General features: G+C 42.2%; 1 protein-coding gene across 3 annotated transcripts in view; it reads left to right on the top strand.

Moving 5' to 3' along the window:
* Positions 1–27022, top strand: part of LOC145393000 (sodium-coupled monocarboxylate transporter 1-like) — a 143916-nt gene that overhangs the window by 69705 nt on the left and 47189 nt on the right. For 2 of the 3 annotated variants that reach the window (XR_013896090.1, XM_080267309.1), the window contains exon 2: positions 22207–22246. The exons of the other annotated variant lie outside the window; for it this stretch is intronic. The gene's annotated coding sequence lies outside the window, so the exon portion shown is untranslated. The remainder of the gene's footprint in view (positions 1–22206; positions 22247–27022) is intronic. 3 annotated transcript variants of the gene reach the window in all.

Below are 27022 nucleotides of genomic sequence, written 5' to 3'. Positions count from 1 at the left end.
ACACACACACACACACACACACACACTCCCCCTTACAACACACACACACACACACACACACACACACTCCCCCTTACAACACACACACACACACACACACACACACTCCCCCTTACAACACACACACACACACATACATATATACACACTCCCCACAACACGCTTACCCCACAACACGCTCCCCCAAAAACACACTCCCCTCCACAACACACTCCCTTCCACACACACGCTCCCCCCCCCCACACACACACTCCCCTCCCCCACGCACACACTCCCCTCCCCCACACACACACTCCCCTCCCCCCCACACAACCTCCCCTCCCCCTCACACACACTCCCCTCCCCCCTCACATACATACACACACACTGCCTCTACCCTTCCAAACACATTCCCCCTACTCACACACACACACACACACACACACACACACACACAAACAAACAAACAGGCAAGAAACGATTATACAAGAATAAGGAGAGAAGCCCAAAAACAGTTTGAGGAGGATATAATAAATAAAAGTAGTGATCAACCAAAGCTGTTTTACAGCTACATCAGAAACAAAACCAAAGTAAAAGAATATATGGAGTGGAGGGGAAATTGTTGAGTGCTGTGAAGAGTATGTACGAGGGAGCTAGGGCTACGGTGCGAGTGGATGGAGAGCTGAGTGAGTTCTTTGATCTCAGTGTGGGACTGAAACAGGGGTGTGTAATGTCTCCATGGCTGTTTAATATATATATGGATGGGGTCGTAAAGGAGGTACAAGGTAGGGCAGTGGATGTCGGGGTGGCCCTAATGAATGAGGGTGAGATTTGGAAGCTTCCGGTGTTGCTGTTTGCTGATGATACAGTATTGTTGAGTGAAGATGAATGGGAGTTGCAAGGTTTGGTGAATGAATTTGGGACAGTGTGTAGGAGGAGGAAGCTGAAAGTTAATGTAAACAAAAGTAAAGTTATGGTGTTTGAGAGGAATGAAGTCACAGAGTGTGCAGTGAGGTTGGATGGTGAGGATATGGAGAATGTGAGTGCATTCAAGTACTTGGGTAGTGTGATGAGTAAGGATGGAACTTTGGGGGATGAAGTACGTGAAAGGGTACAGCAGGGAAGGAAGGTTGTTGGCACACTGAAAGCAGTGATGAGAAATAGGGAGGTGAGTATGGAAGTTAAGAAGTCACTGCATGATGGTATTGTGATCCCTACCCTGACGTATGGAAGCGAGGCGTGGACCTTGCAAGAGGGGAACAAGTCAAGAGTGAGAGCAGTGGAAATGAGTTACTTGAGAGGAGCATGTGGAGTGACATGGAGGGACAGGTTGACGAATGAAGAAGTGAAGGAACGTTGTGGGGTAGATGTGGATGTGGTTGAAAAGATTAGGAGAAATACACTGAGGTGGTTTGGACATGTGGAGAGGATGGAGAATGAAAGACTGACTAAGAGGGTGTATGTAGGTGAGGTGGAGGGAGGGAGAGGGAGGGGTAGACCGAGGATGAGGTGGAGGGATGGAGTTGAGAGGTATATGAGGGAGGGGGGGGTGAGTTGGGGGGAGGGGAGTCAAATGGTGGGTGACAGAGTGACTTGGAGGCGTTTTGTCTGCGGCCACCCTTTGCGGGATTAGGGCGTCGGGCTATAGATAGATAGATAGACTAAATAAGAATTTCCAATTAGTTTTTACAGAAGAAAAAAATTTTGAGAGGGACTATGTGGAACATGCATGTCCACGCATACTACCAGATATACAAATAACAGAAAAAGTAATACAGGAGGAGTTAAGTAGATTAGACAGAGGAAAAGCAAATGGTCCTGATGAAATTTCATGTTGGGTAGTACGAGAATGCACAAAGGAGTTAAGTAAACCATTATTTTTAATTTTCAAGAAATCTTTGAGTCAAGGTAAACTACCTGATATTTGGAAAAAAGCAAATATTGTCCCCTTATTCAAGAAAGGAAATAGACAAAATCCACTCAACTACCGACCAGTATCACTGACCAGTGTTGTAAGCAAGGTATTAGAAAAGCTTATAAGAAAAGCTTGGGTAAATCATCTAGAAGAACACAGTATGATAACAGAAAGACAGTTTGGTTTCAGAAAAGGAAAATCATGTGTTACTAATCTGTTGAGTTACTATGACAGAGTAACAAACACAATACAGGAAAGAGAAGGATGGGTGGACAGTATCTATTTAGATTTCAAGAAAGCTTTTGACACAGTACCACACCAAAGACTTTTATGGAAACTGTACTATCAAGGAGGAATTCGAGGCAAACTGTTTTGTTGGATGCAAGACTTTCTCATAAAAAGAGAAATGAGAACAGTACTAAGAGGAAACTACTCATCATGGAAAGAAGTGACTAGTGGAGTACCACAGGGTTCAGTGCTGGCACCAATCATGTTTTTAGTGTATATAAATGATATAAACAGTAACACTGGAAATGAGAGCTATCTGAATATGTTTGCAGATGATGCAAAAATGCAAAGGAGAATTACTAACACAGACTCTTGTAAAGAGCTACAAGAAGAATTAAATAAACTTCATGAATGGAGTAGTACATGGCAAATGGAATTCAATGTGGACAAGTGTCATGTAATCAAGTTTGGTAAAAGTTGAAAAAGACCTGATTGGGATTATAAGTTAGGAAATAAAACCCTATACACATCAGAAAGAGAGAAAGACCTAGGTGTGATTATCAATAACAGACTATCTCCGGCTGACTACATCAGCGAGAAGGTACGGAACATGTATACACTGCTTGCAAATATGAGAATAGCATTCACATACATAAATGAAGACAAGCTGAGAAGGATAATAACATCATTCATTAGACCAACCCTGGAATATGCATCAGTAGTCTGGAGTCCTCATCTCAAAAAACACATAGACAAGATTGAAAAAGTTCAAAGGGCCGCTACAAGATGGATACCAAGCTTAAGGGACCTAAGCTACGAAGAAAGACTAAATAAACTGAATCTACCAACACTACAGGAGAGAAGGAAAAGAGGTGACATGATAATGCTATATAAGTGCATATCAGGGAAGGAGAAAATAGACATAAATGATTACTTAACATATGGAGAAGCATCAGCAAGAGGACACTGCAAAAAACTTCATAAGAAGAGAGGTGATAAAGACGTAAGGAAATTCAGTTTCCCAAACAGAGCAATTGATCAATGGAATGCACTACCGTATGAAATAATGTGTGCCAAAACAATTCACAAATTTAAGGATATGTACGATAAATATGGTTTAAGACACGGGACAGTACGAGCTTGACTCATTCCTGTAAAGATGCAATTAGGTAAGAACACACACACTTGTCCTTCCACCGTCACCTCCCATCTGCCGTCTGACATTAACCCATTCGGTATGACGACATCTTTTTGCACCGTCAATGGAAGTGGAGCGGGATTGCTTTCTTTTTTATCTCTTTCTTCATCGTTTTTGTCTCCTCCTCCTCCTCCTCCTCCTCCTCCTCCTCCTCCTGCCCCTCCTTCTTCTCCCCTCCTCCTCCTCCTCCTTCTTCTCCATATCCTCTTCTCCTCCTCTGTATCCTCTCCCCCTCTTTTACATTATCCTCTCCTCCTCCTCCTCCATATCCTCCCCTTCTCCTCATTCTCATCCTCTTCCTTCTTCTCTTCCTATTCTTATATTATCATTAGTAGTAGTAGTAGTAGTAGTAGTAATAGTAGTAGTGGCAGTAGTAGTAGCATTTGTAAAACCTTTAATTTGAACCATCCTGTCCATCAGTCCAATAACATGCTTTCTATTTCACTCTTGCCATTACCTTACAACTTTTTTCGGCCCAGGAAAGACTTCGATTTGGGAGAGGTGGATAAAGCCTTCCCTAACCCCTCCACCTCCAGACGATTTCACTCAGCCTGACGCATAACCACGAGATTCATACTACAGTACATACGGCATTCATTAACCCCTTCAGGACGAGAGATCATATTTAAACCTAAGTATAATCGTCTGGTAGCAGTAATAATATTAATGATAATAATAATAATAATAATAATAATAATGAGAGAGAGAGAGAGAGAGAGAGAGAGAGAGAGAGAGAGAGCGCCTGGATGATGACTGACCCCTTCACTACGAGAGGTGCAAATCTCCTGGTGGTTGCTGGAACAAGTTGCGTCATCGTAAAGAAGAGGTTGTTGGATTTTGCCTTTATCCCGTTCACTACGATCTCCAAAGATGAACAAAATCGTCTGGTGAAAAAAATAATCTGAACAAAATCGTCTGGTGTCTGATAAAATAGTCTGATGAACAATAGTCTGAACAAAATCATCAGGAGAAAGAAAATCGTCTGAGGAGAAAGACTGATCGTCCTGGAAGGATTGGATACTATGTCAAACTTTTCCTGTACAAGAAGTCTCTCCTGAGCTGAAGAAAATCGTCTGGAGGCAGCAGGAATAATATAAAAAAAACTCACTGTACTCGTAATAAAAGGGTTAATAGAGATTGTGTTTAGTCACTTTTCCTCAAGGAGTATCTCTTCAGCTGAACAAAATCGTCTGGGAGGAGCAAAATTGAAAAAAAAAAAAGCACTGTACTGGAAGATTTAATTGCCATGCGCCTCTTAACCCTCTGATCGCTGTGATTTCTCTCTACTGAAGCAAATCGTCCGGTGTTAGCTTAAGTAAAATTCTTAGGAGTGGAAACAGCATAGAAAGGGTTACTCGAGACGGTATGTGAAGCCTCTGACTGCTAAGATTTTCCCCAACTGAATAAGATCGTGTGGTGTCAGCATGAATAAAATAGCGCAGTGAAAATATGCAGAGAAAATTATCGTATCTAGGGCAGCAAGAATGTTAAAACCTAGACCCCGTGGTGCTGGAAGGGTTAACGGAGGTCTGGGCTAAGCTTCGTTAACTCGTGTGTTGTTAGCAAGAATAATGACGTCATCGGCTTAGACGGGTTAACGAAAATTATTTCTTAAACGTTTACTACCAGAGGCCTATCCTAAGCTGAGGTAAATCGTCTGAGTGGGCATAATATAGTTTAAAAAGTAGACGTCATCGTATTCAAAGGATTAACTGAAGCTTTAACTTTTTCAGTACGGTGACATTTTATTTGGCTTATTATATACCTCTATATCGTATTATTCAGCTTAACAAATTTTTAAAAATTTCATTAACCTTAAAACCTTTTGCGACGATTTATCCACTTCAGTCAGCCTAACACCAGACGATTTTACTCTTCAATAGGAAACCTCCTGAGACCTGATGGTTAAAAAACTATTTAACCTTTGAACATCGTCGGACAACTTACATATTTTACACTACCTACAGCCATGCAGTTTTGTTCACCACTAATAAACCTCTGGAAGTCTGTGAGTAAATTCCTTCACTGCTAGAAGATGCACTTACTTGTCTGGAGGCAGCAAAAATAAACGAGAATACGACGCCGTGGCAGTAAAACATTTAATGAGACGTTTTCAAGTGCGTGATGGCTGTTACCTACTTGAGTGAGGAGTGGGAGGGGTGACAACAGGTCCTTAGGATGACAAGTATAAGTGCGGGATAAATGCTGCCACAGAAATTCCAAAGTGGATGTGGGTGTGGGTGACAGCGAGGTGCGGCAGGCAGCAGGTCCGGGGGCATGAAGGGGGAGGTAGGGAGGGAGATGGGGAAGGGAGACGGGGAGGAAGGTATGGTGGGGAAGGAGAGGCAGGTACTCGTATGTGGAGGAAGGGAGGTGTGGTAGGAGGCGAGGTTAGACAGGGGGTGAGGCAGAGGGGTAAGGTAGAGGGGAGCAGGGGGGTCAGGCAGGAGGGGGAAGCAGGGAGGTAAAACAGGGAGGTGAGGCAAAGATGTAGCAGAGCGGGCAGGTTGGCAGAGGGTGAGGCAGGGAAGTGAGGTAGAGGGATGAGGCAGAGGGCGAGGCAAGCCAGGTGTGCAGGCTGCCGAGTCCCACCAAACCTGCCATTGGGGAGGGTGGGGGGGGGGAATGGTGTATAAGTTATAGGGCGGCTGGAGTGGGTACCGTCGGAATTACACGGTACACTCCAGCCTACCCTTGTTGTCTCCCTCCCTCCCTTCCCGTCTTCTCTCCTCCCTCCTTCCCTTCCTTCTTTCTGTTTTACCTCCTTCCAGTCCTTCTCCATGTCTTTCTTTCTCCTTTTCTTTTCCTTCCCTTCCTACTTTACTTCCTTCTCTCCCTCCTCCTGCTATCCTCCATTCCAGTCTTCCTTTCCTCCCTTATTTCATATCCCTTTTCATCCCCTTCCTTCTTTCTTCCTCCCGCTTCATCCTTTCCTTCGTTTCATTCTCTCTTTGTTACCTCCTTCCCTTCCCTTTTTCCTCCCCTTCCTTCTTCCTCTTGCCCTGTCTACCTAATGTCCTTCCTCTTTTTTTCTCTCTCCCCTTTCCCGTCTCGTATTCCTTCCTCCATTCCTATCCCCTTCCCCCCTCCTATTCTTCCCTTCTTCCCTCCTATCCTCCTCCTCCTCTTCCCTACCTCTCTCTCCCAGCATTGTTGTTATCAACGTATGAATAAAGCTTCCGACGACAAATACATATTCCTTTGTCAGTGGTGAACTTGCATGCTACTTCCTTAGCTTAAATAACTTTTTTTTTTTTCATTATGGCAATAATATCTTAATCGTCGTTCAACTCATCTCGAATCCAAAGGTTAAATATAAATTCAGTTAATCTCTTTAGTGAGATGGCGTCTTTCAGTTTGCTTGCTATTTCCAGACACTTACGATCACTTTGGAGAAATTATTTGCAGAGACATTCTTCACTAGCCCTTGACAGCCCGATTTCACTCTCTAAGCTGAGTAAAACTGCATTTAACAAGATAAATTAAGAGGTCACCGAAACAGCCTCCACCAACCCCACCCACCAAGGAAGTCCATCTTTATTAAGGCTGCCGCTAGATAATTTACATAGGGTCGGACAACTTCTCAGCTGAATGTGAGATAAAGGAAGGGACTGTGCAGCTGTGTTGATGAGACGTCCTTGGCCCCTACGTGACTAGCTTTATAATAGGATAGGCAGCTTGATTACCCGTGCCCAGAGGAAAAGAAACAAAAATAAAAAAAAATAAGAATTCCCTCTAAAAAACTGACGACAGCAGCAGTACAAAATTTACCTTGGCCTTGAAATGAGCGTCCCCGAAATGTCAAGATTTGTAATATGGCAGGATGGGCTTCTTTACTCATGCAATCCGAAAAACAAATAGCAGCAGAATTATGAAACCTACACAAGCGCTTCATTACTCATCCCAAAAGCAACTTGAGGTGCTAATAAGACAGCGAGACTTCTTTACCCATGCTGAGAGAGAGAGAGAGAGAGAGAGAGAGAGAGAGAGAGAGAGAGACCCTTGCCGAAAACCAAATATAGCAGCAATACTCAACCTACATGTGTGTTCAGCTGAGAAATCCAGAAGTGAGAGGGTTAGGTACAAGGACGGCAGCAGCATCTTCACTCATGCGGAGAGAAACTATATTCCTGTACCCCGTCCCCACAAGGACACATACATGGCGTCAGTACTAATCCTGCGCATGCATTTGAGCATCCTAGAAAACATTAGGTATGGTAAAACGGTAGTGAAGGCTCCTTTGCTCATGAAAAGAAAATATATATCGTGCCCACTAAAACAAACACGGCATCTCTTGTAGCGGGACAACATTCAAGACGGCGAGATGGCAAGTTTAGGCGAAGATAAAGTGAACGGAGTAAATCGTCTAATTTTGCTTTTAATCTCTCATTACAGCTCTTATCATTCAAGATAGATAGTAATGTTAGATAGGCTAAAGAGGACGGAGTTTATGTTAGGCAAGAGGTCAGGGAGGGGTTTTTATGTGTATGCGCAGAGGTGCCCCCAAAAAGGATCTCAGCAACAATACAAAACCCACTCATGCTTTTAAATGAACACACCAGATGTCTTGCGTCCTGAATCTATATGCATAAAGAAAGCCGGTAGCCTACTGTGTTTTTAACCATCTGCTGCTCTGAGTTTCTGTCAGCCCCCCCCCCCCCCATTTTTTCTTGCTATCTCCATACGATTTTATATAACTTCAGGGAAATCCGTTGCTGTGAAAGGGTTGCCAACAACCTTTGTTAAGCTCCTCTAGTATGGAATGTCAGGTGGCAGCAGAAACACAAGGAGAGAGGCGTCCTGGGGGTGAAGAGGTTGTCATTTAGTACGCAGGATGGGCAGAGCGTGGGATGGTCGAGGGAGAACAGAGATCGTATACACAAACTTTTTTAAACCTAAGTTTTACATAAGACTGTTCGTTTGTTTATGCTCTCCATCTTCACTCGCACAGGTGGCAAACGCATCACAGGCAAATAGCAATGAATATAACAGAGAATAATATGACAGAACAACGAGATTCCTGATAATGAATAATTGCTATGGAGGTTTGTATGTGGTGAAAATTGACCAAAATCATTTATGAATACGACCCGGGTGTTCACATTCATAAATTTTCTTAAGTCTCGGTTGCATATGAGATTATTTGCTTGTAATTTTTGCCTTAATAAAGTAACGCAATTCAAAGCCAAATGAGAGTGAATGTTAACGTGAAAAGTACGATAAAAAAAAAAAAAAAAAAAAAGCGTCCTTTCTAACGATAACCCTTTATATCCGATGACCTCTCTCTCTCTCTCTCTCTCTCTCTCTCTCTCTCTGGGGGGCGCGGTAGCACAGTGGTAGCGCGCTGTGCTTGTGATCGGGAGGTCGCAAGTTCGAGCCTCGCCCGGGCTACCGTTGCCGGGAGGGGTAGCTCCCTCCTGTAACCCCAGCGGGGCTATATGGCCTTAGTTGCCTAGCTCGGGGAATTCATTTCTCCATTTCTCTCTCTCTCTCTCTCTCTCTCTCTCTCTTCGGGTTAGGAGACATTTTTCGAATTAGAGGGGATAGATACAGCCTTCATTAACCCCTTCACTACGAGGGGGGGACTTCCAAGTTGAATAAATCTCTCTGACGTTACCTAGAACAGCATGAAAAGGACGTCCTCGTGTTGAAGGGGTTAAGATGATTTATGAAGCGCCACTCAGCTATCCACCCCACCCGCCCAGCTGCCTCATGATAAGATACAAGTTATCATTGTTTTATTTTTGGTCTGTATTTTATGTGTGTATATTGTCAGACACATAAACTCAAAATTTATCTCTCCACCAACTCACTTTCCACTCCATTGACTCAGATGGCTCGTAATAATTATCATAGATGTTATTGCCTTTCCTTTCATTTTTATTTATTTATTTATTACCAGTCGCGATAGCAAAGCTGGTATTGTTTGCAATTTGTGTGTGTGTGTGTGTGTGTGTGTGTGTGTGTGTGTGTGTTAGCACGATAACTTCGCAACCGCTCAAGATATCATCACAGAATTTTACCGATGTGTAGTAGGGATGAAAATCTCCTACGAGCTCGAAATTGGTAAAAATAGGTCAAGGTCTGTAAGTCTGTTACCACAATAACTTCGCAACCGCTCAAGATATCATCACAAAATTTTACAGGTGTGTAGTAGGGATGAAAATCTTCTTCGAGTTTGAAATTGGTGAAAGTAGGTCAAGGTCAAGATAATATTCCGAGCCGAGCTAGATATGTATCGGTTCGCGGCTGGTGTGATTCCTCCCTTTGGGGGCCTCTAGTTTATTTATTTATTTATTTGCTACCTCTAGGACTGGATTATACGAATGCTTACTGACAAACGCGCACCCCCAATTTTTATCCATTCATCCATTATCCGGTCTGCTAGAGTTTTAGGACAGTAATAATTAATTTGTTCTCTCTCTCTCTCTCTCTCTCTCTCTCTCTCTCAGCACAGCATTTTGTGTGTCGGTTATGCAAGACGTGCAGTTATTAATTTCATGAAACAAGGATCAATGTAAATTTTTTTTTTTTTTTTAACCACCCGTGATAGAGATGCTGGTATTGTTTTCGGTTTGTCTGTCTGCGTGTGTGTCAGTGTGTTTGTTTGCACGATAACTTCGCAACCGCACAAAATATCATCACAAGATTTTACAGGTGTGTAGGAAGGACAAATAAAAATCGATCACGAGTTCGAAATTGGTGAAAGTATGTCAAGGTCTGTGTGTCTGTTACCACAATAATTTCGCAATCGCTCAAGATATCATCACAAAATTTTGCAGATGTGTAGTAGGGATGAAGATCTCCTACAAATATTGCTTTCAGTTTGTCTATGTATCTGTGTGTCTGTTAGTAAGATAACTTCGCAACCAATTAAGGAAACACAAAATTTTACAGGTGTGTAGTAGGGATGAAAATCTCATACGAGTTTGAAATTGGTGAAAGTAAGTCAAGGTCTACGTGTCTGTCACCACGATAATTTCACAACCGCTCAAGATATCATCACAAAATTTTACAGGTGTGTAGTAGAAATGAAAATCTACGAGTTCGAAATTGGTGAAAGTAGGCCAAGGTAAATGTCATATTCCAAGCCGCGCTAGATATGTATCGGCTAGCGGCTGGTGATTGCCCCCTTAGGGGGGCCTCTAGTTATTATTATTCGGTCTGTATTCTATGCACAGTCAAGGACACAACTTTGCTTACTATTTTACTGCATCTGTTTCACACTTCAGACATGTTTGTACCTTTTCACCGTGACGCATCATATCGAAGGTACTCATCTACGGGGGAGAAAAATAAGTACCATGTCTCTCAAGTTCGGAATATTAGTTAGCAAAGTAAAATGAGTAGAAGTGAATACAAGATGAGCATTTGTCCCCTTATCTATACTGTCGCCAAACACATAACGCCATTATTCCCTCTGAGAGGCGTCGATTCTGCCTCTACGCTGCCCACCACTCCTCATGGCCACTCCCTCCCGCCACTCCAAATCGTCTTCCCTCATGTGCTCCTCCATTTTATTTTGCCGCTTCGTTGTTGTTGTTCCTCTCCTCATTTTCCCACTGGATTCACTCATCACTGAAAATTCACTGTTAAAACAATCATCATCAGGCCCACTAATACAATAATGCCACTTTCATTTTTTTTCTTACTAATACCAAACGCTTTTATTCAAACCGGGAGAGCCCCCTCGAAGTGAAAGATTTAAAAGCACTCACCATTAACCCCATCACTGCAATAATGTCTTTTTTGTTTTGTTTTTTTATTTTATTGTTACGGCCACCACACAAAATTATTCAGCTCGGGAGATACCCCTTGTAGTGAAACGGTTATCAGGCTAATGTACAAATGTCTATAGCCAGACGCCTTATTCCCGGAGGTGGTGGTCACAGACAGATAGCAGGCATATCATCCAGCTCTCTGTCATCAGGTTGCCTTCCCTCCAACTCACACCACCCTCATTCACATACTTCTCCACCCCAAACCTCCTCCTCACCATCGGTCTCCTTTCCAATCCCCCGTCTCAAGCATATCTCGTAGTCAGTCTCTCATTATCCATTCTCTCCACACAGCCAAGCCATATCAAGGTACGTCTCCTATTACGTTTCAGCACATCCATATTAACATCGCATCGGTCTTTAACCTGTCTTTCTGTTCTAAAGTAACTGCAGATGCTTCACATTACCCCCAAAGTGGAGAGGGGAAGGGTTGCGGAAGAAGGGGGGTGTAGTGTGGTGGTGTGTGTTTGTTTACCTGGCTGGGCGTGAGTCAACAGCAAGGTGTATTGGCATGGGATCAACAGCCTCTCCTTTCCTCTCCTCTCCTCTCGTCTGGCCACAATTCATCAACTTTACTGCGGCCCGGCAAACACTCCCATCCAATATTTGTCTGGCCTTTTGACTATTTTCATCTGCGTCATGCTGTGTGAGGATGGTGACGCGTACTGTACTTATGTTTGCGTTCGTGCTGTAATAGGCTGTTCGTCTGGAAGGAAATTTTAAACTGCCAGATGACGCCATTTGTATTAGGCTACGGTATGTTCTTACTGCAACCAGATGATTTTATAGCAAGCAGTGCTGTCCAGAATTGTTCAGATTAACCAAGCGAGAGAATGATGAGTCGTATGTTGAGTTGAAAAAGTTAAGGAAAAGCGACATAGGGTATATGAAAAATATCCTGTATGACATAAATACAACCTATGTTGCTCATCCTTATCATTTTGCGTCTGTATATGACACGTTGATGTTGCCCTGTATGCTGTTCATGGCATGTTAATATCATCCTCTCTGATTTCTAAACAAACTTTGTCGGTATTAAAAAGATATACATAACACTGAATACTAACGTGTAATATGCAAAAAACCCTCCGAGAAAAAGATGCAGGGGAGCCTCTAAGCCGACAGGAATATGGCCCCTATAATGGATGATGAATGACGAACGTGCCTAGTCTTCAGTGTCGGTCCTTGAGGCTTATTCCACTTCGGCCCACTCCACACCTCTCCACTACCCCCTCTCCCCTCACCACTCCACCTACGCCCTCCACTCAGAACACCTTCAATCACCACTCACCTTCACCAACTGTTACCAGTCCAAAGCGCCCTCCTCCATGCACTCTTCCCTATATACTTGCTTACCCCATGTACTCTTCCAATTTATCCTTCACCGCCTTGTTCATATCCTCATTCATTATATTCCCTATACCACAGTTCGCCCACTCACCACATTCCACACGACCCCTACCTCCACCATAGCCCCGCCTCTCACCCTCACCCTCCCTGACCTGATAAAGACAAATGACACGCTGTAATCCTCGCGAATATTATGATGAGGCTACAGACAGACGGACAGACACAAGGGCGACGAGATCATGCGAGGGTTGGATGAATTCCCAGAACGAAGAAGCAGTCATGCGTGAAAACCAGACGAGAGGGGGAGAAAAATCAAATAACTCCTGTCCTCACACTTTACACTCATGAATGACATGAATTGCAGTTCTAAGATCTGACTTTCGCCAGGTTATGTCACCATTATCGTATTCTGCGTTTTACGTGACGAAAAGAAGTCTTGATTCTTTATAGCTGTATCCACATCTATATATCTATATACAGCTATGTCTATTTATCTATCTACATAAATGCATATATATGATAGAGAGATAGATAGATAAAGAGGTAGAGAGATAGATACTGTGTATGATCATCTTCCCAACCTTTTCTCCAACTAAGGATGGAATACAACAGAATCTAGGAACAAGGAAGGAGAAAGTAGAACGTGAGAGAACAATAGACAGCATACCCAGGGAAATGTGTAGGGTAATCATTCACAGATTATTACAGCCCTCGGATTCCTTGCTCCACTTGACAAGTCTTGTAATTTTCATAAATCTGGGGGCATTTCCTTATAGATGTGCCTCACACAAACAGGCCATATAGAGTCAGTCCGGCGACTATCAAATTATACAAAAACAAAAGTACTAAACAGCTGAGGGACAAAGATAGCTGTAATGTGAGGCGCCGCGAAAGTCTTCCGCAGTGAAGCACTTTGTGCCCGGAAAACCTTAGGGTGTGAGTGGCAGAACAGGCCGCTCCAAGAGATGCTCCCGCATTTAAAAAGAGGTAGTAATCCCTGTAATATGTACCAACATACATATATCACCCAACCAACTCAGTCCCCTAGCCTTATCAACGTCCGTATTTCTCTCTCTCAAACACTCAGTACCACACCCGTCTACTTTCATCTTGGCCTAACACGCCTCCTCCCATCTTCATTCTCACTCACATACCCTCTTCACCACCTTGTCTTCATCCATTTTCTCTACATCACCATACTGTCTAAGCACACTGTCTTCTACCCCTATTATCACCAGACTTCTTTACTCCATATCTTTCGCAAATCACGTTATTTGTTATCCCATCCACATTACACACTCCACACACACTCCCCAATAATCTCATTTACACAATAGCTCTCATACAATACCAACCAAAGCCTCACACTCACGCGTTAATGTGGGCACTGACGCACCACCATGCGGTCCTCTTCCTGTCTCCACACTCACACCATCTGTTTAGTATCAGGGTCTTGCGTACATCAACCAATTTCCTTCCCTGTGTCACTCTACTTAACACCCCTTTTGTACATTTACCTCTGCTTTCTGTTACACACAAATGTTTGTTTAAACGCTCCCACTAAAACAAGTCTCAATTCATCAGCGCACCACAATGAGAGTTACCTTCTATCAACAACCATCTCTTCACAGATATCTACATTTACTTTAAATACAAGATTTTCTTCACACATTCATAAAGCTCTGCACCAGTGTGCGACTTTCCTCTCCACTACTATTAGCATCTCCTGATCTCACGATCTGCATGCATGAGATAAGATACTCCACCCGTCACCATTAATTACCATCCCAACTTCTTTCCCCGCAACTCAAGTTACAACCTCTTTCATAACCCTTTACTGCACACACACACACACACACACACACACACACACATATATATATATATATATATATATATATATATATATATATATATATATATATATATATATATATATATATATACACACATACATACATATACAGTATATACATATATATATATATATATATATATATATATATATATATATATATATATATATATATATATATATATTTATTTATTTATATATCCGCCAAATATCCCTCGTTTCCAGATTTCCTTCACTTTTTCCTTACCTTCCCCTATTCCCTCCTTAAATATTTCCGTCTTACCCTCCCTTCTTCATTTATTTTCTGTTCCTTTCCTTTGCTCTAAGCATCCATCCCTACCACCAGCCCACTCGGCCGTCCCTTTTGCCTTGCCAGCTTCCCTCCCATTCCCTGTTCCATATTCATAACACTCACTAAAGGAAGGCACCTCACAATCATGGCCAGCTGCTCTTTATTACTTTCAGTCCTGTGACGCAGGTCTTTATTCTTCTTGCTACCAGACGATTTTAATCATCAGGAAAAGCACCCTTGTAGTGAAGGGAGTTAGTGATGGCTATGCTTAACCCATTCAAAGAGAAAAGTCTGAGTATAATCGTACGGCGGCAATAAGAATCAATTAATAATGACATTGCTGAGATGATCGTATACTAAAGTTCGTATTCTCACACCCTTTTGAGTTTTTCTTGCACATCTTTCTCAGTTACGTATTTTGCACATACACCTCAGTATCATCATTTATTAGGTGTCCTTATTTTTTCCAGGAATGTGCACGTAACTAGCATACATTTTTTCCCCCTTTGTAAATTTGTTGCTGTTAACTAGAACAGCTGACAGATCAGCTGTATAGGAATGAACAAATTTTGTCAGTGGTGATATTTTTGTAATTTACTGAGGCCTTACAGGGAAATAACAGAACAGAGGTGACACAGCGAAGACTTGCAAAAATAACATACAAGAGAATATTATCCCCTTCAGTCAGATGACATACTGTATTTCTTATTATTCTTGCAACCTTCAGACAAGTATATTTAGCTTCAGGAGGGAATACATCTTTTAACCTCATCAGTATAGATTTTCTTCAAATTTTTCGTCTGGAGGTAACAGGAATAAACTAAGGCTAGAGAAGATGAGCATAGTAGATGCTGACAAACCATGCCTTTTTCTAAGTGACCTTCACCTTTGACTGACAGTGCGCCAAACTGAGTGCACTCGTTCTTGCCATACCCTCAGCACTTCTATCAAGACTTGTATCAGTCAGATCAAAACTAAGTTGGCCTCGCCATGTGACTTTGGCCTTTGATTTATTGTTTTAAACACACACACACACACACACACACACACACACACACACACACACACACACACACACACACACACACACACACACACACACACACACATATATATATATATATATATCTATATATATATATATATATATATATATATATATATATATATATATACAAGCAATAGATTTGTTCAGTAACGTTTATCAGTGCACGTATTCATTCATCTTTTTAATCTATTTATCCATCTGTTCACCCTATCTTTCTGTTTTTCCCACTAACCATAAATCCATTCATTTTTCTATTTACCTATCTGACCATCTATCTGTCTATCTATCTATCTGTCTCTCTGTCTATCTATCTATCTATCTTTCCTTTTATCCATCTATCTGTCTATCTATATCTATCTTATATCCTTCCATCCATACACTTAAAATTATCTCATTCATCCATCCATCTATCTGCCTAACTACTGTCTATCTGTCGGTTTGTCTATCTATATGTCTATCTATCTACCCGACCTGAACAATTGTTTTAGGACAAAGTTTTTCCACCAGTATTTACCTTTCCTCAGTGCCATGACAGTGTAAATATCGACAAAAATGCCTGACAAATTTGGCGAAAATAAAGGGCACACACACACACACACACACACACACACACAATGGACATAGTTACACCACGTTCCCTCCCCCTCCCTCTCGCCCTCACCCAGGCCTGAGAATATAAGGACCCAGAATTTGCTAGCAGTGTCTGTGGTGATGGGGAGGCCTGACAAGACGAAATACCACACTATAGGAATTAAAGACTTTTGCTTAGTAACTGGTGATTTAATTTCGCCACTATTTACCTAGAAACTCACGACAGACCAGTAACACCAAAATCTAAACTCAGATTTATCCAAAAATATCCGGACTAACCTAAATTTATCAACAAAAAGCTAATTTTTTAAAGAAAAACTCGAATATCTCAAAAACTGTGCATCCTAGAGGAAAACAGCCCCTCCACCCCCCGCCTCTCTGAAACCAGCCCATCAGATTTCAACCTCCTCTACCCAGTCCCAGAGGTTAAGCACCAAATTCTCTCTCTCTCTCTCTCTCTCTCTCTCTCTCTCTCTCTCTCTCTCTCTCTCTCTCTCTCTCTCTCTCTCTCTCTCTCTCACAACTTACCTAACGTACATACTCATGATAAAGGAATCCCACGTACGATAACGTAGGTGTAAGATAAATGGACTTTCCGTAGCTCAGTAACTCAGTAAATCAGTGACACAAAGGCGTTTCTACTCCCAGCCCCTATTAGGATCCAGCAGATTTACGACACCAGAGTGAGGAGGTTTACCCCTTTAGTACAATCATCATTTTTTTTTTCATACTACTACCATATTTATTTTAATGATAAGCCTATAATCGTGAAGGCCTCAGAAACACCCTTCATTAACCCTTTCAGCACAGCGAGGCCTATTTTTATTCTTCCTTCTACCAGACGATTTTTTCTTTCTTGGCAGGATCTGTTACTGTGAGGGGATTATTGGACTGTGTTCTAGGGTGAAAGAATATAACCAGACAAAAATATTTCCGATGGTAATATACTTCCATTGGAAACTTCTTTATCATGAAGAAAGTAGCTAAGATCCTTTATGAATACGCCCTCAGACAGCTGATGTTACCCCTTCGTTACCATAATATCTTGTATGCGTAATTCTTGTTACCCCAAGACGATATTATTCGGCTAAGAAGAGCACCCTGTTAGTTAAAAAAAAAAAAAAAAAAAAAGTGGTTTATGAAGGCTATATCTGACCCCTTCATTTCGAAAAGTCTCTTCAAAACCGAAATAAATTGTCTGGTATTAGCATAAATAAATAGAAAAATAAATAAATAAATAAATAATAAAAGTGACGTCATCAGGCTGACAAAGTTACTGCCGGGAAAAAGTAACGTCTGTAAATCAATCCGGGACATTTGTATCTTTCCCTCATAGTTTCAGATCCTTTGTCAAAATGTCAGTAAATTTAATACGGGTGGTCTCACCTAAGCTAAGTGAATAATCGTCTGATGGTAAATAGCATGACAACGAAAATGTAATCATACAGAGCGGGTCGGTGGACTCTCAAACCCTTTCATTGCGGAGTCATTCTTATATCAGAATATAATTATCTGGCCGCAGCAAAACTCGAAAATAAAAGACGTCATGGTACTAAACAGTAAGGATTCAGGCCCCTGTTCTCGTCGATTAAGGAGGTTCACTAGCACCTCTTTCGGGCTGATTTATTCTTCGATATGGCTGGTTAATAAAATTTTTGTTCGTTATTTATGCAGAGTATGGCGATGTTTGAAGGACTTATATAACACAGAAAAGGAAAAAATAAATCGCTCAGGAAAAAGTGCCAGAGAGCTTCCTTAACCGATGAGAATACGGACCTAAGGCTTTAGTTCATCCGTGTTAACTTGACCGAGGTTTTCGTAATTCTGCAGCGAAATTTCTGTACCTTTAGTGGCAGAACAGGACAATACAGTACTACGAGTCTACATCCTTTTTATAACACTTCTTCGTGACTAGCCCATATTCTAGTATTAATCTCTTATAACAATTCACTGGCAAGATAAGACAATACTACGACTGTACAATATTCCCATTAGACTTCTTTGTGACTAGCACAATATTTTAGTGTAAATCTCATGCTACAGCCTAGTACTGAAGAGGTGACAGTTTTAGGCCAAGTTAAACTGTAGAGAGTGTGGGTCTGTGTATGTGAGGGTCATGTAAAGCACTGTCTTAGAGGGTGTTTTTTTTTTTCCTACAAAATGTTAGCTTTGTTGGTCATATTATGGTGGTAGTGAGGTTAGTAGTGCGCGTGGGAACCACTAATGGAATAAAAAAGAAAAGAAAAGAAAAGAAAGCAAGCTCAAGTTACCTCCCAAACAAATTATGTCTTTATCTTTAAGATGCTCTTGTGAAATGAGAGCAACTAGAGAGAGAGAGAGAGAGAGAGAGAGAGAATCATTCATCTGTTTTGTTTTTGTTTTTTAATAATTATTCATAGACTGATATCCATCCAGGAAACAGGAGACAAGAAATTTTTCCGAGCACTTTCATAAAAATACTCACATCTTGAGGGAAGAACAGAATAATGCAAAGATGGGAATAAAAGAAAACGCTCTGGAAAATTTTTGTACCTTTTGCCTTTCCCTTTGAACATCAGAATAGTTACGAATAACGTGCTCTGTGTAGTTTGCAGGAAAATTCTAGTATCTTAATTTACATATAGGCTTGTACTGGTGAATGTGTGTATGTTTGTGTCACGTAAGAGTATATTATGACAACATGTACAGCCATGAGCAAACTTTAGCCGACGTTATCTTGCCTGGCGATGGAAGATGTTATGGATTTATTTTTAAGCATAATGAAGTACACAATCAAAGAGTATGAGAAGGAAGGATGCTCTCAAACCTTCAGGATGGAAAGGTAAACATGGGAGGCAGGACACAGTGACGGTACAGGAGACTGTCGGCGAATTTTTGCTCATAGTTTTACGGCAGGGATATACTCGTACAGTGAGATTATCTTGGTGTGAGGGGCAGGGGCGGCACGTGAACCGGTAGCCTAGACGGACCACACCTCTGAATGGCGCATATTATCCCTTAACAGTTTTTGCTTGAAGCTCGAGGTGTGATTGGCCGCCACCAGAAGGCTGAGAGGGAGGGGCGTGGTAAATGTGTAAGGAAAGGGCGGGCGACGGTGGAGAGGGGAGGTGAGAGGGGGAGCGGTTGGCGTTGACGGGTGGAGGCTGGTGTGGGATAGGGGTGGCGGCGGTGAGGAGGAGAGAGGTGATAAAGGCGGGGTGGCAATTGAGGTCACATCGATTGGGAAAATTGGACGAGGAAAGATGACGTAAATGGGAAGTTAATCTTACCAGGTTTCACTGCAAGGAAAATATAGAGCGAATCAAGCCGTAATCGTTGCATCTTCCACGTTAACCCTTGTGTTTTCTTCTGGTTGTCAGACAGTTTTACTCAAGGGATAGACTGCAAGATGATTAAAGGCTAGGCTATGCCTAGAAATCTAAATTAATAATTTGGCTGAGAAATGTAAACTGTTGATTCATTCCCGTTAGCTCCAGATGATTTTATTCACCTCAGAGAAAGCCACACCAGTAAAGAATGTGAGTAAAAATCATCCATACAACATGGAGGCAGAAAACAAGCCACTCAACTTTCTCATGTTTACGCTTCTACAGTCCTTTTTTCTCCCCCTTTACAGCCTTTTTTACGAACTTTAGTGGTAGGATACGTCACTATCGTGGTTCTGCATGCAGTCTAAAGGACTTTTTCGCAACTAACATCACCTTCTAGAGCTAATCTTTTGTTACGTATTCAAGATGAAGAGATGGCAGTGTTAGGCCAGGTTAGAGTAAAAAGAGTATAGTGTTGGTTTCCAATGAAGATGAGAATATTTTTTTCGCCTTGGTGAGTCACAGGAGCCTGAGTGTTGATACTGTCTTCAGGAACTCCCTCACGGTCGGGATAAGTCTAATATTCTATTCTAGCTAAAGCCAGACGATTTTACTGAGCTAAAAGTATCCTAAGTCAGAGGAATCCGAGTCTCTTGGCTGCTGTGAGTTCCTCTGAGGTGAAGAAAATTGCCTGTCACAATCTGCAATAAAATACTAAGCTGTTTATTCTCTGGTAAAACATTTGTGATAGCTTTTTTTTTTAAATTTCCGGACATAGTAACATTGTCTGGTGTTTGCCGAAATAATAAGTAAAGGGAAAGGAAGAAATATTTAACCTCTCCAGTTCAAATTACGTCTTTTAGGAAACTGAATAAAATCTGGTGGCAACAACAGAGAGAAAATACAAAATAGTCATCGTACAGAAGGCGTTAAAGTGAACTGGGGCTCAATCTTACGTTCCACAGACACCCGAACTTGTTATTACATCAACTTCAGTTTATAATAATGGGCGCCTAATGAAAGAAAAGCTAGTAATCTTATGTAAACATTCCCTGCGTTCGTAAATGTTATTACTGACTTACTTTTGGAATGGGAAGTGGTCCAGATGAGAGAGAGAGAGAGAGAGAGAGAGAGAGAGAGAGAGAGAGAGAGAGAGAGAGAGAGAGAGAGAGAGAGAGATGGTGAGCAGGACAGTGTAAGAGCGAGCCCTTCTCTCTCACACATGGGTGGCCTGACGTCCTCTGATAAACTGCAACTTAACATTCTCTCTCTCTCTCTCTCTCTCTCTCTCTCTCTCTCTCTCTCTCTCTCTCTCTCTCTCTCTCTCTCATGCAGACACAAGTTGAGTAATTTATGGCTTTATTATCATCATCATCATCATCATCATCATCATTCTGACCCAAAAGACAAGGCTAGGGAACGAGACTCTATATATCCATCCTATAATGCAGCCAAATAAACCCCTTCAGTCCGGCGGTGTCTGCTCTATGTCACTGTTGCTGCTATCAGACGATTTTATTGATTTTATTCATCTTTAGAGAACCGTTTTGTAGTGTAGGGGTTAATGAAGGCTGCATGTAACCCCTCCATGACGAAGTCCCTCCTCTGCTCAATATAATCGGTTGGGGAAAGCAATATATATATATATATATATATATATATATATATATATATATATATATATATATATATATACATACTGTACATTTACCAGAATCGAAGAGAGTGTACTGAGATGGTATTGTCATGTGCAGTGAATGAATAGGCTAACAACAGAGTAGTGAAAAAGGTGTATCTGAGCGTATTTGAAGAAGGGAGGAGGCGAGGTAGGCCAAGGAGTAGGTGGGGGGTTATGGTGAATGAGTGTGTGAGGAAGAGAGGTAAGTCGGTGAGGCTAGGGCACTGACAAGAGATCGAGCTAGCTGGATGAACTTTGTGTGAAGAAGCGCATGACCAGGGATATGGCACCCCTTTTTAACGTGACAGGGTTTGGATTGACTCTATCGGATACTTTTATGTGAAGCTACAGAATGTGGTGAAAGCTTTTGGTGTATCAGATAGAGCCAGGATTCCGGGGGATTGAATGATGAGTGAATGGAATCGTGGTCCATTCGATTGGGCAAATTTGGTCTGTATGGACGTTGCTACTCCTCACCTTGCCCTAGGGTAGGAAAGGAGGTCAGGATGATGATGATATTCATAAAGAAGTTAATGTCATCTTATTAAAAGGGTTCAAGGACTGCACGTAAACTGAAATAAATTATAAATGAATAAATCAAAGTGTCAACTGTAATATCTAGACGTACAGTTTATTCTAGTTAACTAGGTGGAGATTTTCGTCCTTTTGCAGGTTATTTCCCGTAGCTCAGTGGCAGAATAACAGTACAGTACTACGACACTCCATTTTTTTATATACATTTTTTGTGGCTATCACCATATTATAATGCTAATTTCTGGTTACAGCTCAATATTTAAGATGGACATATAGCAGTTTTACATCAAGTTAAACTGAACAGAGTATAGTTATTTCTTTTCCTCACTGACACGAGCTGAGGCACTGACTGAATATCTTGTCGCCCAAAACCGTAAAGCACATTAAATATATAGATGAGTATTGGGCTGTGTGCTAGATTATGTCTAATTAGTTCTTTTTCTTCTTGGCAGTATATGCTCTTGGATGGTACAGAACCAAACAACATTTAAAGTAAGTATAAATGATTTCTCACTAGTTTTTCGTAATTCTAAGCTGTCCCTACATCGCCCACCCACTTCATCCTCCTCCCTTAACCTAAACCACACGCACACACACACACACACACACACACACACACACACACACACACACACACACACACACACACACACACACACACACACACACACACACACCGCTCACGGCTCAGTGGTAACGCTCTCGCCTAGCATCTGTTAAGACGGGGGTTCGCGCCTTGCTCGGAATGCAAAAAGTTTCACTGACGAAGCGGGTGGTTACTGTCCCCCTCGAGCAAGAGCATGGGTGTATGCATGTGTGAAGGTCAAGGCTTTGCCCTTAGATCGGACTACATGAGCTCTCAGCGCTCTTCCGGGAGGGTAAAAAGTGATGATCACAACCAGCACGTGATCCTGACTGACCCGGTGAATTACACACACACACACACACACACATACACACACATAGATAGATAGATAGATAGATATGTGTGTGTGTGTGTGTGTGTGTGTGTGTGTGTGTGTGTGTGTGTGTGTGTGTGTGTGTGTGTAACTTCATAAGGCCCCGAGTTTCCCCAAGGTGCATGAAATTGTCTGGAAACAGCTGAGGAAAAAATGTTTGACAACCGGTCTGAATGGCATCAAATTTTCCGTCCACCGTTCCTCAAAATGGAGTATATATGTGTGTGAGCATGTATGTACTGTGGTGGCCGACTTACACACGCCTCACATGGGGCAGCAAGCTCTGATATGTACGTCTAGGCCATATATATTTTTTGTTTTTCGGGTCGTGAACGGCAGCTAATCCGCAGGGTAGAGGAGCACCCTTTTTCTGTTATAGTGGAGTGGAGTACAAATGGCGTTTAGAGTGGCCCAGGGTGAAGGTTGGGTGTGAGGGTGATCATTCCAGGAAGAGGTTATCAGCGCTACTTGTGTTTAGTAGTCAGGCCCCTCGTTGCCCTCACTGGCGCCGGGTGGGGGAGGGGTTAAAGATGAGGGGGAGGGAGGGCGATGGTGGGGATGAAATATGGTGAGGGTGTGAAGGAGGGTGAAGAAGGGATGGTGATCAAGAGCGTCTGAAGAAGGATAAAGAATGGTGATGGTAAGGGTGTGAATGAAGATAAGAGGGAGGGTGAAATGTGGAGATGGTGAGGATGTGAGGGAGGGTGAGGGACTGTGAAGGATGGTGATGGTGAGAGTAGGATGGAAGGTGAGGGATAATGAAGGATGGTGATTATGAGGATGGGAGGAGGGGTGAGAGATGGTGAAGGATGGTGATGGTGAGAGTGAGAGAGAATGTGTGAGACGGTAAAGGATGGTGGTCGTGAGGGTGCGAGGAAGGGTGAAGGATGGTGATGATGAGGGTGGGAGAGAGGGTAAGGGATGATGATCACGAGGGTAAAAGTGAAGAACGGCGAGTGAGGGTGAAAGACAGACCGATGGTTTCGTTACTAGTGGGGAGAGAGAGAGAGAGAGAGAGAGAGAGAGAGAGAGAGATGGGCTTTTAACACCAAAAATAGATGATGTGTTTTGTCTGGCCTGCCATCAGACGATTTTCTTCAGCTGAGAAAATCGCTCTTTAGCTGCCAGCGTTAGAAGAAATCGCCGTTACCTTCTTCAATCAAGTGATTTTTTAGTGAATTAAGATATACGATTTTATTCAACATAACAATTAAAGTGTTGAAGGTTGGTGTGTGTGTGTGTGTGTGTGTGTGTGTGTGTGTGTGTGTGTGTGTGTGTTGAATCTGCAGTAACTCCTTCAGCAGGCCGAAGTGTTATTTTGTTTTAACTTTGCTACTCGATTTATACGCATTTTATGTGAAACCCGCGAGACTCAAAGCATTACAAACATTTTCCATCGACCACCTCTGTATCATGACTTTTTACACCTCCCCCTTTTTTTTTTCGCTAGCTCCAGACAAATTTATTCATCTTGGAGGAGGGAGGGGCTCTTGTAGTGAAGGGTTTAATACTTTGGGTCCGAGTGACGTCTTTGTTAATTTATTCTTGCTGCCGCCAGACGATTTTATTCATCTTCGCAAAAGGCCTCTGACAGTGGAGAGGTTTATTAATGCTGTATCTAACCCCTCCAGCTCGAAAAGTCTGCCCTACAATTAATGAAATCGTCAGGCAATAGCAAGAATAAAATTTTAAAAATAAAAGACACCCCCTGGGTTCGAGCGGATAAGAGGAGTTGAGGCTTACACGTGCTATAATAATAATAATAATAATAATAATAATAATAATAATAATAACAGAAGTAATTGTCTTTCTTCGTTAGCGTAAATATTCGTCAAGGGTAGGGTTGTGCTTCCTGGTGGGCGTAGGGTGTGCGTGTTTTAGGTAGGGTGACGTCTCGTGCCACCAAGAATGAAGTCTTTAGTTAACCTTACGGTCTCACACCCACCTCTTTTCCTGTTAGCGTAAATGTCCTCAAGTGTAGAGGTGCTGTTGGGTACAGGGTAAGGGTGTTTCAGGGTAGAGTGAGTGTATCGGGTGGGGGTGTAGGTGTTGGGAGGATAGAATGACATACTGAAAACAAGGTAGTCTTTAGATAGCTCATGTCTCTCACTCACCTCTGTCTCTTTTAGCGTTAATACCTGAACTGCAGAGTGGAGGGTGTACAGGTTGGATGGTATTTTGGGTCGACTGTCATATGTCATCTTGTACTTCATATGAAGCAGATAACCTCATGCCTCTCAACCCTCTTCTTTCCCTGTTATTATAAATGCCTTCAAGTGTAGGGTGGTGTGTGTTGGTGCTGGATGTAGGGTGTAGGGTGTGGGTGTTGGGCTGTAGGATGTGAATACTGGAGTGTAGTCTGGGTTTTGAGATGTGGGTGTTGGGGTGTAAAGTGTGGGTGTCGGAGTATGGGTGTTGAGAGTAGGGTGTGCCTGCTGGTGTGAGTGGGGTGGGTGTTGGGCTGTAGGATGTGAATACTGGAGTGTAGTCTGGGTTTTGAGGTGTGGGTGTTGGGGTGTAAAGTGTGGGTGTCGGAGTATGGGTGTTGAGAGTAGGGTGTACCTGCTGGTGTGAGTGGGGTGACATTTCGTGCCACCAACAACGTAGTCTTTAGATAACCTCATGTCTCCCACCCACCTCTTTCCCTGTTAGCGCAAATACCTTCAAGTGGTCCTCCGTGCGCCAGTATTTTGACAGCCTGCGTTCTGCCAAAGGATCCTTTTTACTACCCCTGAAAGAGCATGATATTTTTACACAGTGGTCTGAACACGTTCTTGTCGAGGATAAAAACCAATTGTTTCCTTGTCCCGATATTCCTGGAAAGATTTCACCACACTCACGTGAGACCTTATCTGTTTGTAATTTAAGGGTCTGGTTTTTCCCTCTTCTTCATTGATACTTGAGGTCCGCCTTACAAGGATATAACTCTGGGAAATCCAAGCTTGCGTCTGACTGCTAGATCGAGAGCTGAGATGAACAAAAGAAATTTACCACAGTTTTCCTGTCGCAGCTGAAGTATGCCTCTGAAAAGAGAATAAGCGATGGGGAAGATTATACATTTTTCTTTTCTGTTCTTTCCTATCAAAAAATTTTAAAAAAAATCATAGGGAATTAAAAGTCTGCATGTGTGTAAGCGCACGTCCAGAATTACACCATTAATGTAAATAAGAAAGAACCAAAAGCTAAATCCGTGCTAAAAGTTGTCCTTTCCAGGAGAAAATCAAACAAATAAGAAAATTCAAGATTTGCTCATTTCGAAATTCCTGCACACATTGTGTTTAAAGGACTTGAGATCACAAGCAAAGGAGAATACAGAGTGAGGAAGACAGAACCAGATAGCAGCTGCATTAGATAGTTGGACAGAAAAGGGATGAGAGTATATTGCTACACGAGTACTGAGCGCCGCTGTAATGAAGCAGAGATGCAGGCACAATGTTCAGATAAGCAGCGATCAATGAAATAGCGATAAAAGAAGTGAGAGGGATGCAATAGTGCGTCAAAAACCCTCATGGCGCGGTACTTGGGTGTGGCGTGACTCTCAGACGTGATTCTGAAGGGCGTGGTTGGCCTCTTCACACCCTTAGCTGAAGTAGGGAGAGGTGGGAGAACTGCGCCTTCAGCCAGATTCGAGTGTGGTGAAAGACGTAGTGTGAAAGTTGAGACGCATTAGTTTTGTGTACAATATATAAGCAGTCTCATTGTGAATGTGTGTGTGTGTGTGTGTGTGTGTGTGTGTGTGTGTGTGTGTGTGTGTGTGTGTGTGTGTGTGTGTGTGTGTGTGTCGGGGGAAGTAATCTATAAGAGTTAGCCCAAGTTTCCTCTTTAATCCCGTTAATGGAAGGGAAAGATTTTTTTTTTTTTTTTCACTGCTACTATGGTGAAAACGTACTGTGTCTGTGGTGAGGGAGTGGCGTTAGATATACGAAATACTTGTTGTGCTAGATTCGTTATTGGTGTTATTTATATGGTATTGTTCTGGTCGTTTTAATGGGTCAGATTCGTCAGTGGTGTTATAATGCTGTGGATGATGTTGATGGTGTTGGATTCGTTAGTGGTGTTAGGTATATGATACTGCTGTGGTGTGTCTTAATGGGGTTGGATTCGTTAATGGTGTTGGGAATATGATAATGCTGTGATGGATAATAATGGTGTTGGATTCGTTACTGGTATTAGATATATGAAATTGTTATGGTGGTTACTGATGGCGCTATAGGTTACTCGTGGTGATGTAATAATAACTGATTCTTGCGCTTTCATTACATAACTTCGGTATTGACGGCTGAGTAGCTTTATTATTGGTTAGAGCCAA

This window comes from Coenobita brevimanus, chromosome 23, assembly GCF_032717465.1.
Source record: "Coenobita brevimanus isolate Jiangsu-jjx chromosome 23, ASM3271746v2, whole genome shotgun sequence".
In the NCBI taxonomy this organism is placed as follows: Eukaryota; Metazoa; Arthropoda; class Malacostraca; order Decapoda; family Coenobitidae; genus Coenobita; species Coenobita brevimanus.
The sequence above is the reverse complement of the archived record's forward strand: the minus strand, read 5'-3'. Positions and strand labels throughout refer to the sequence as shown.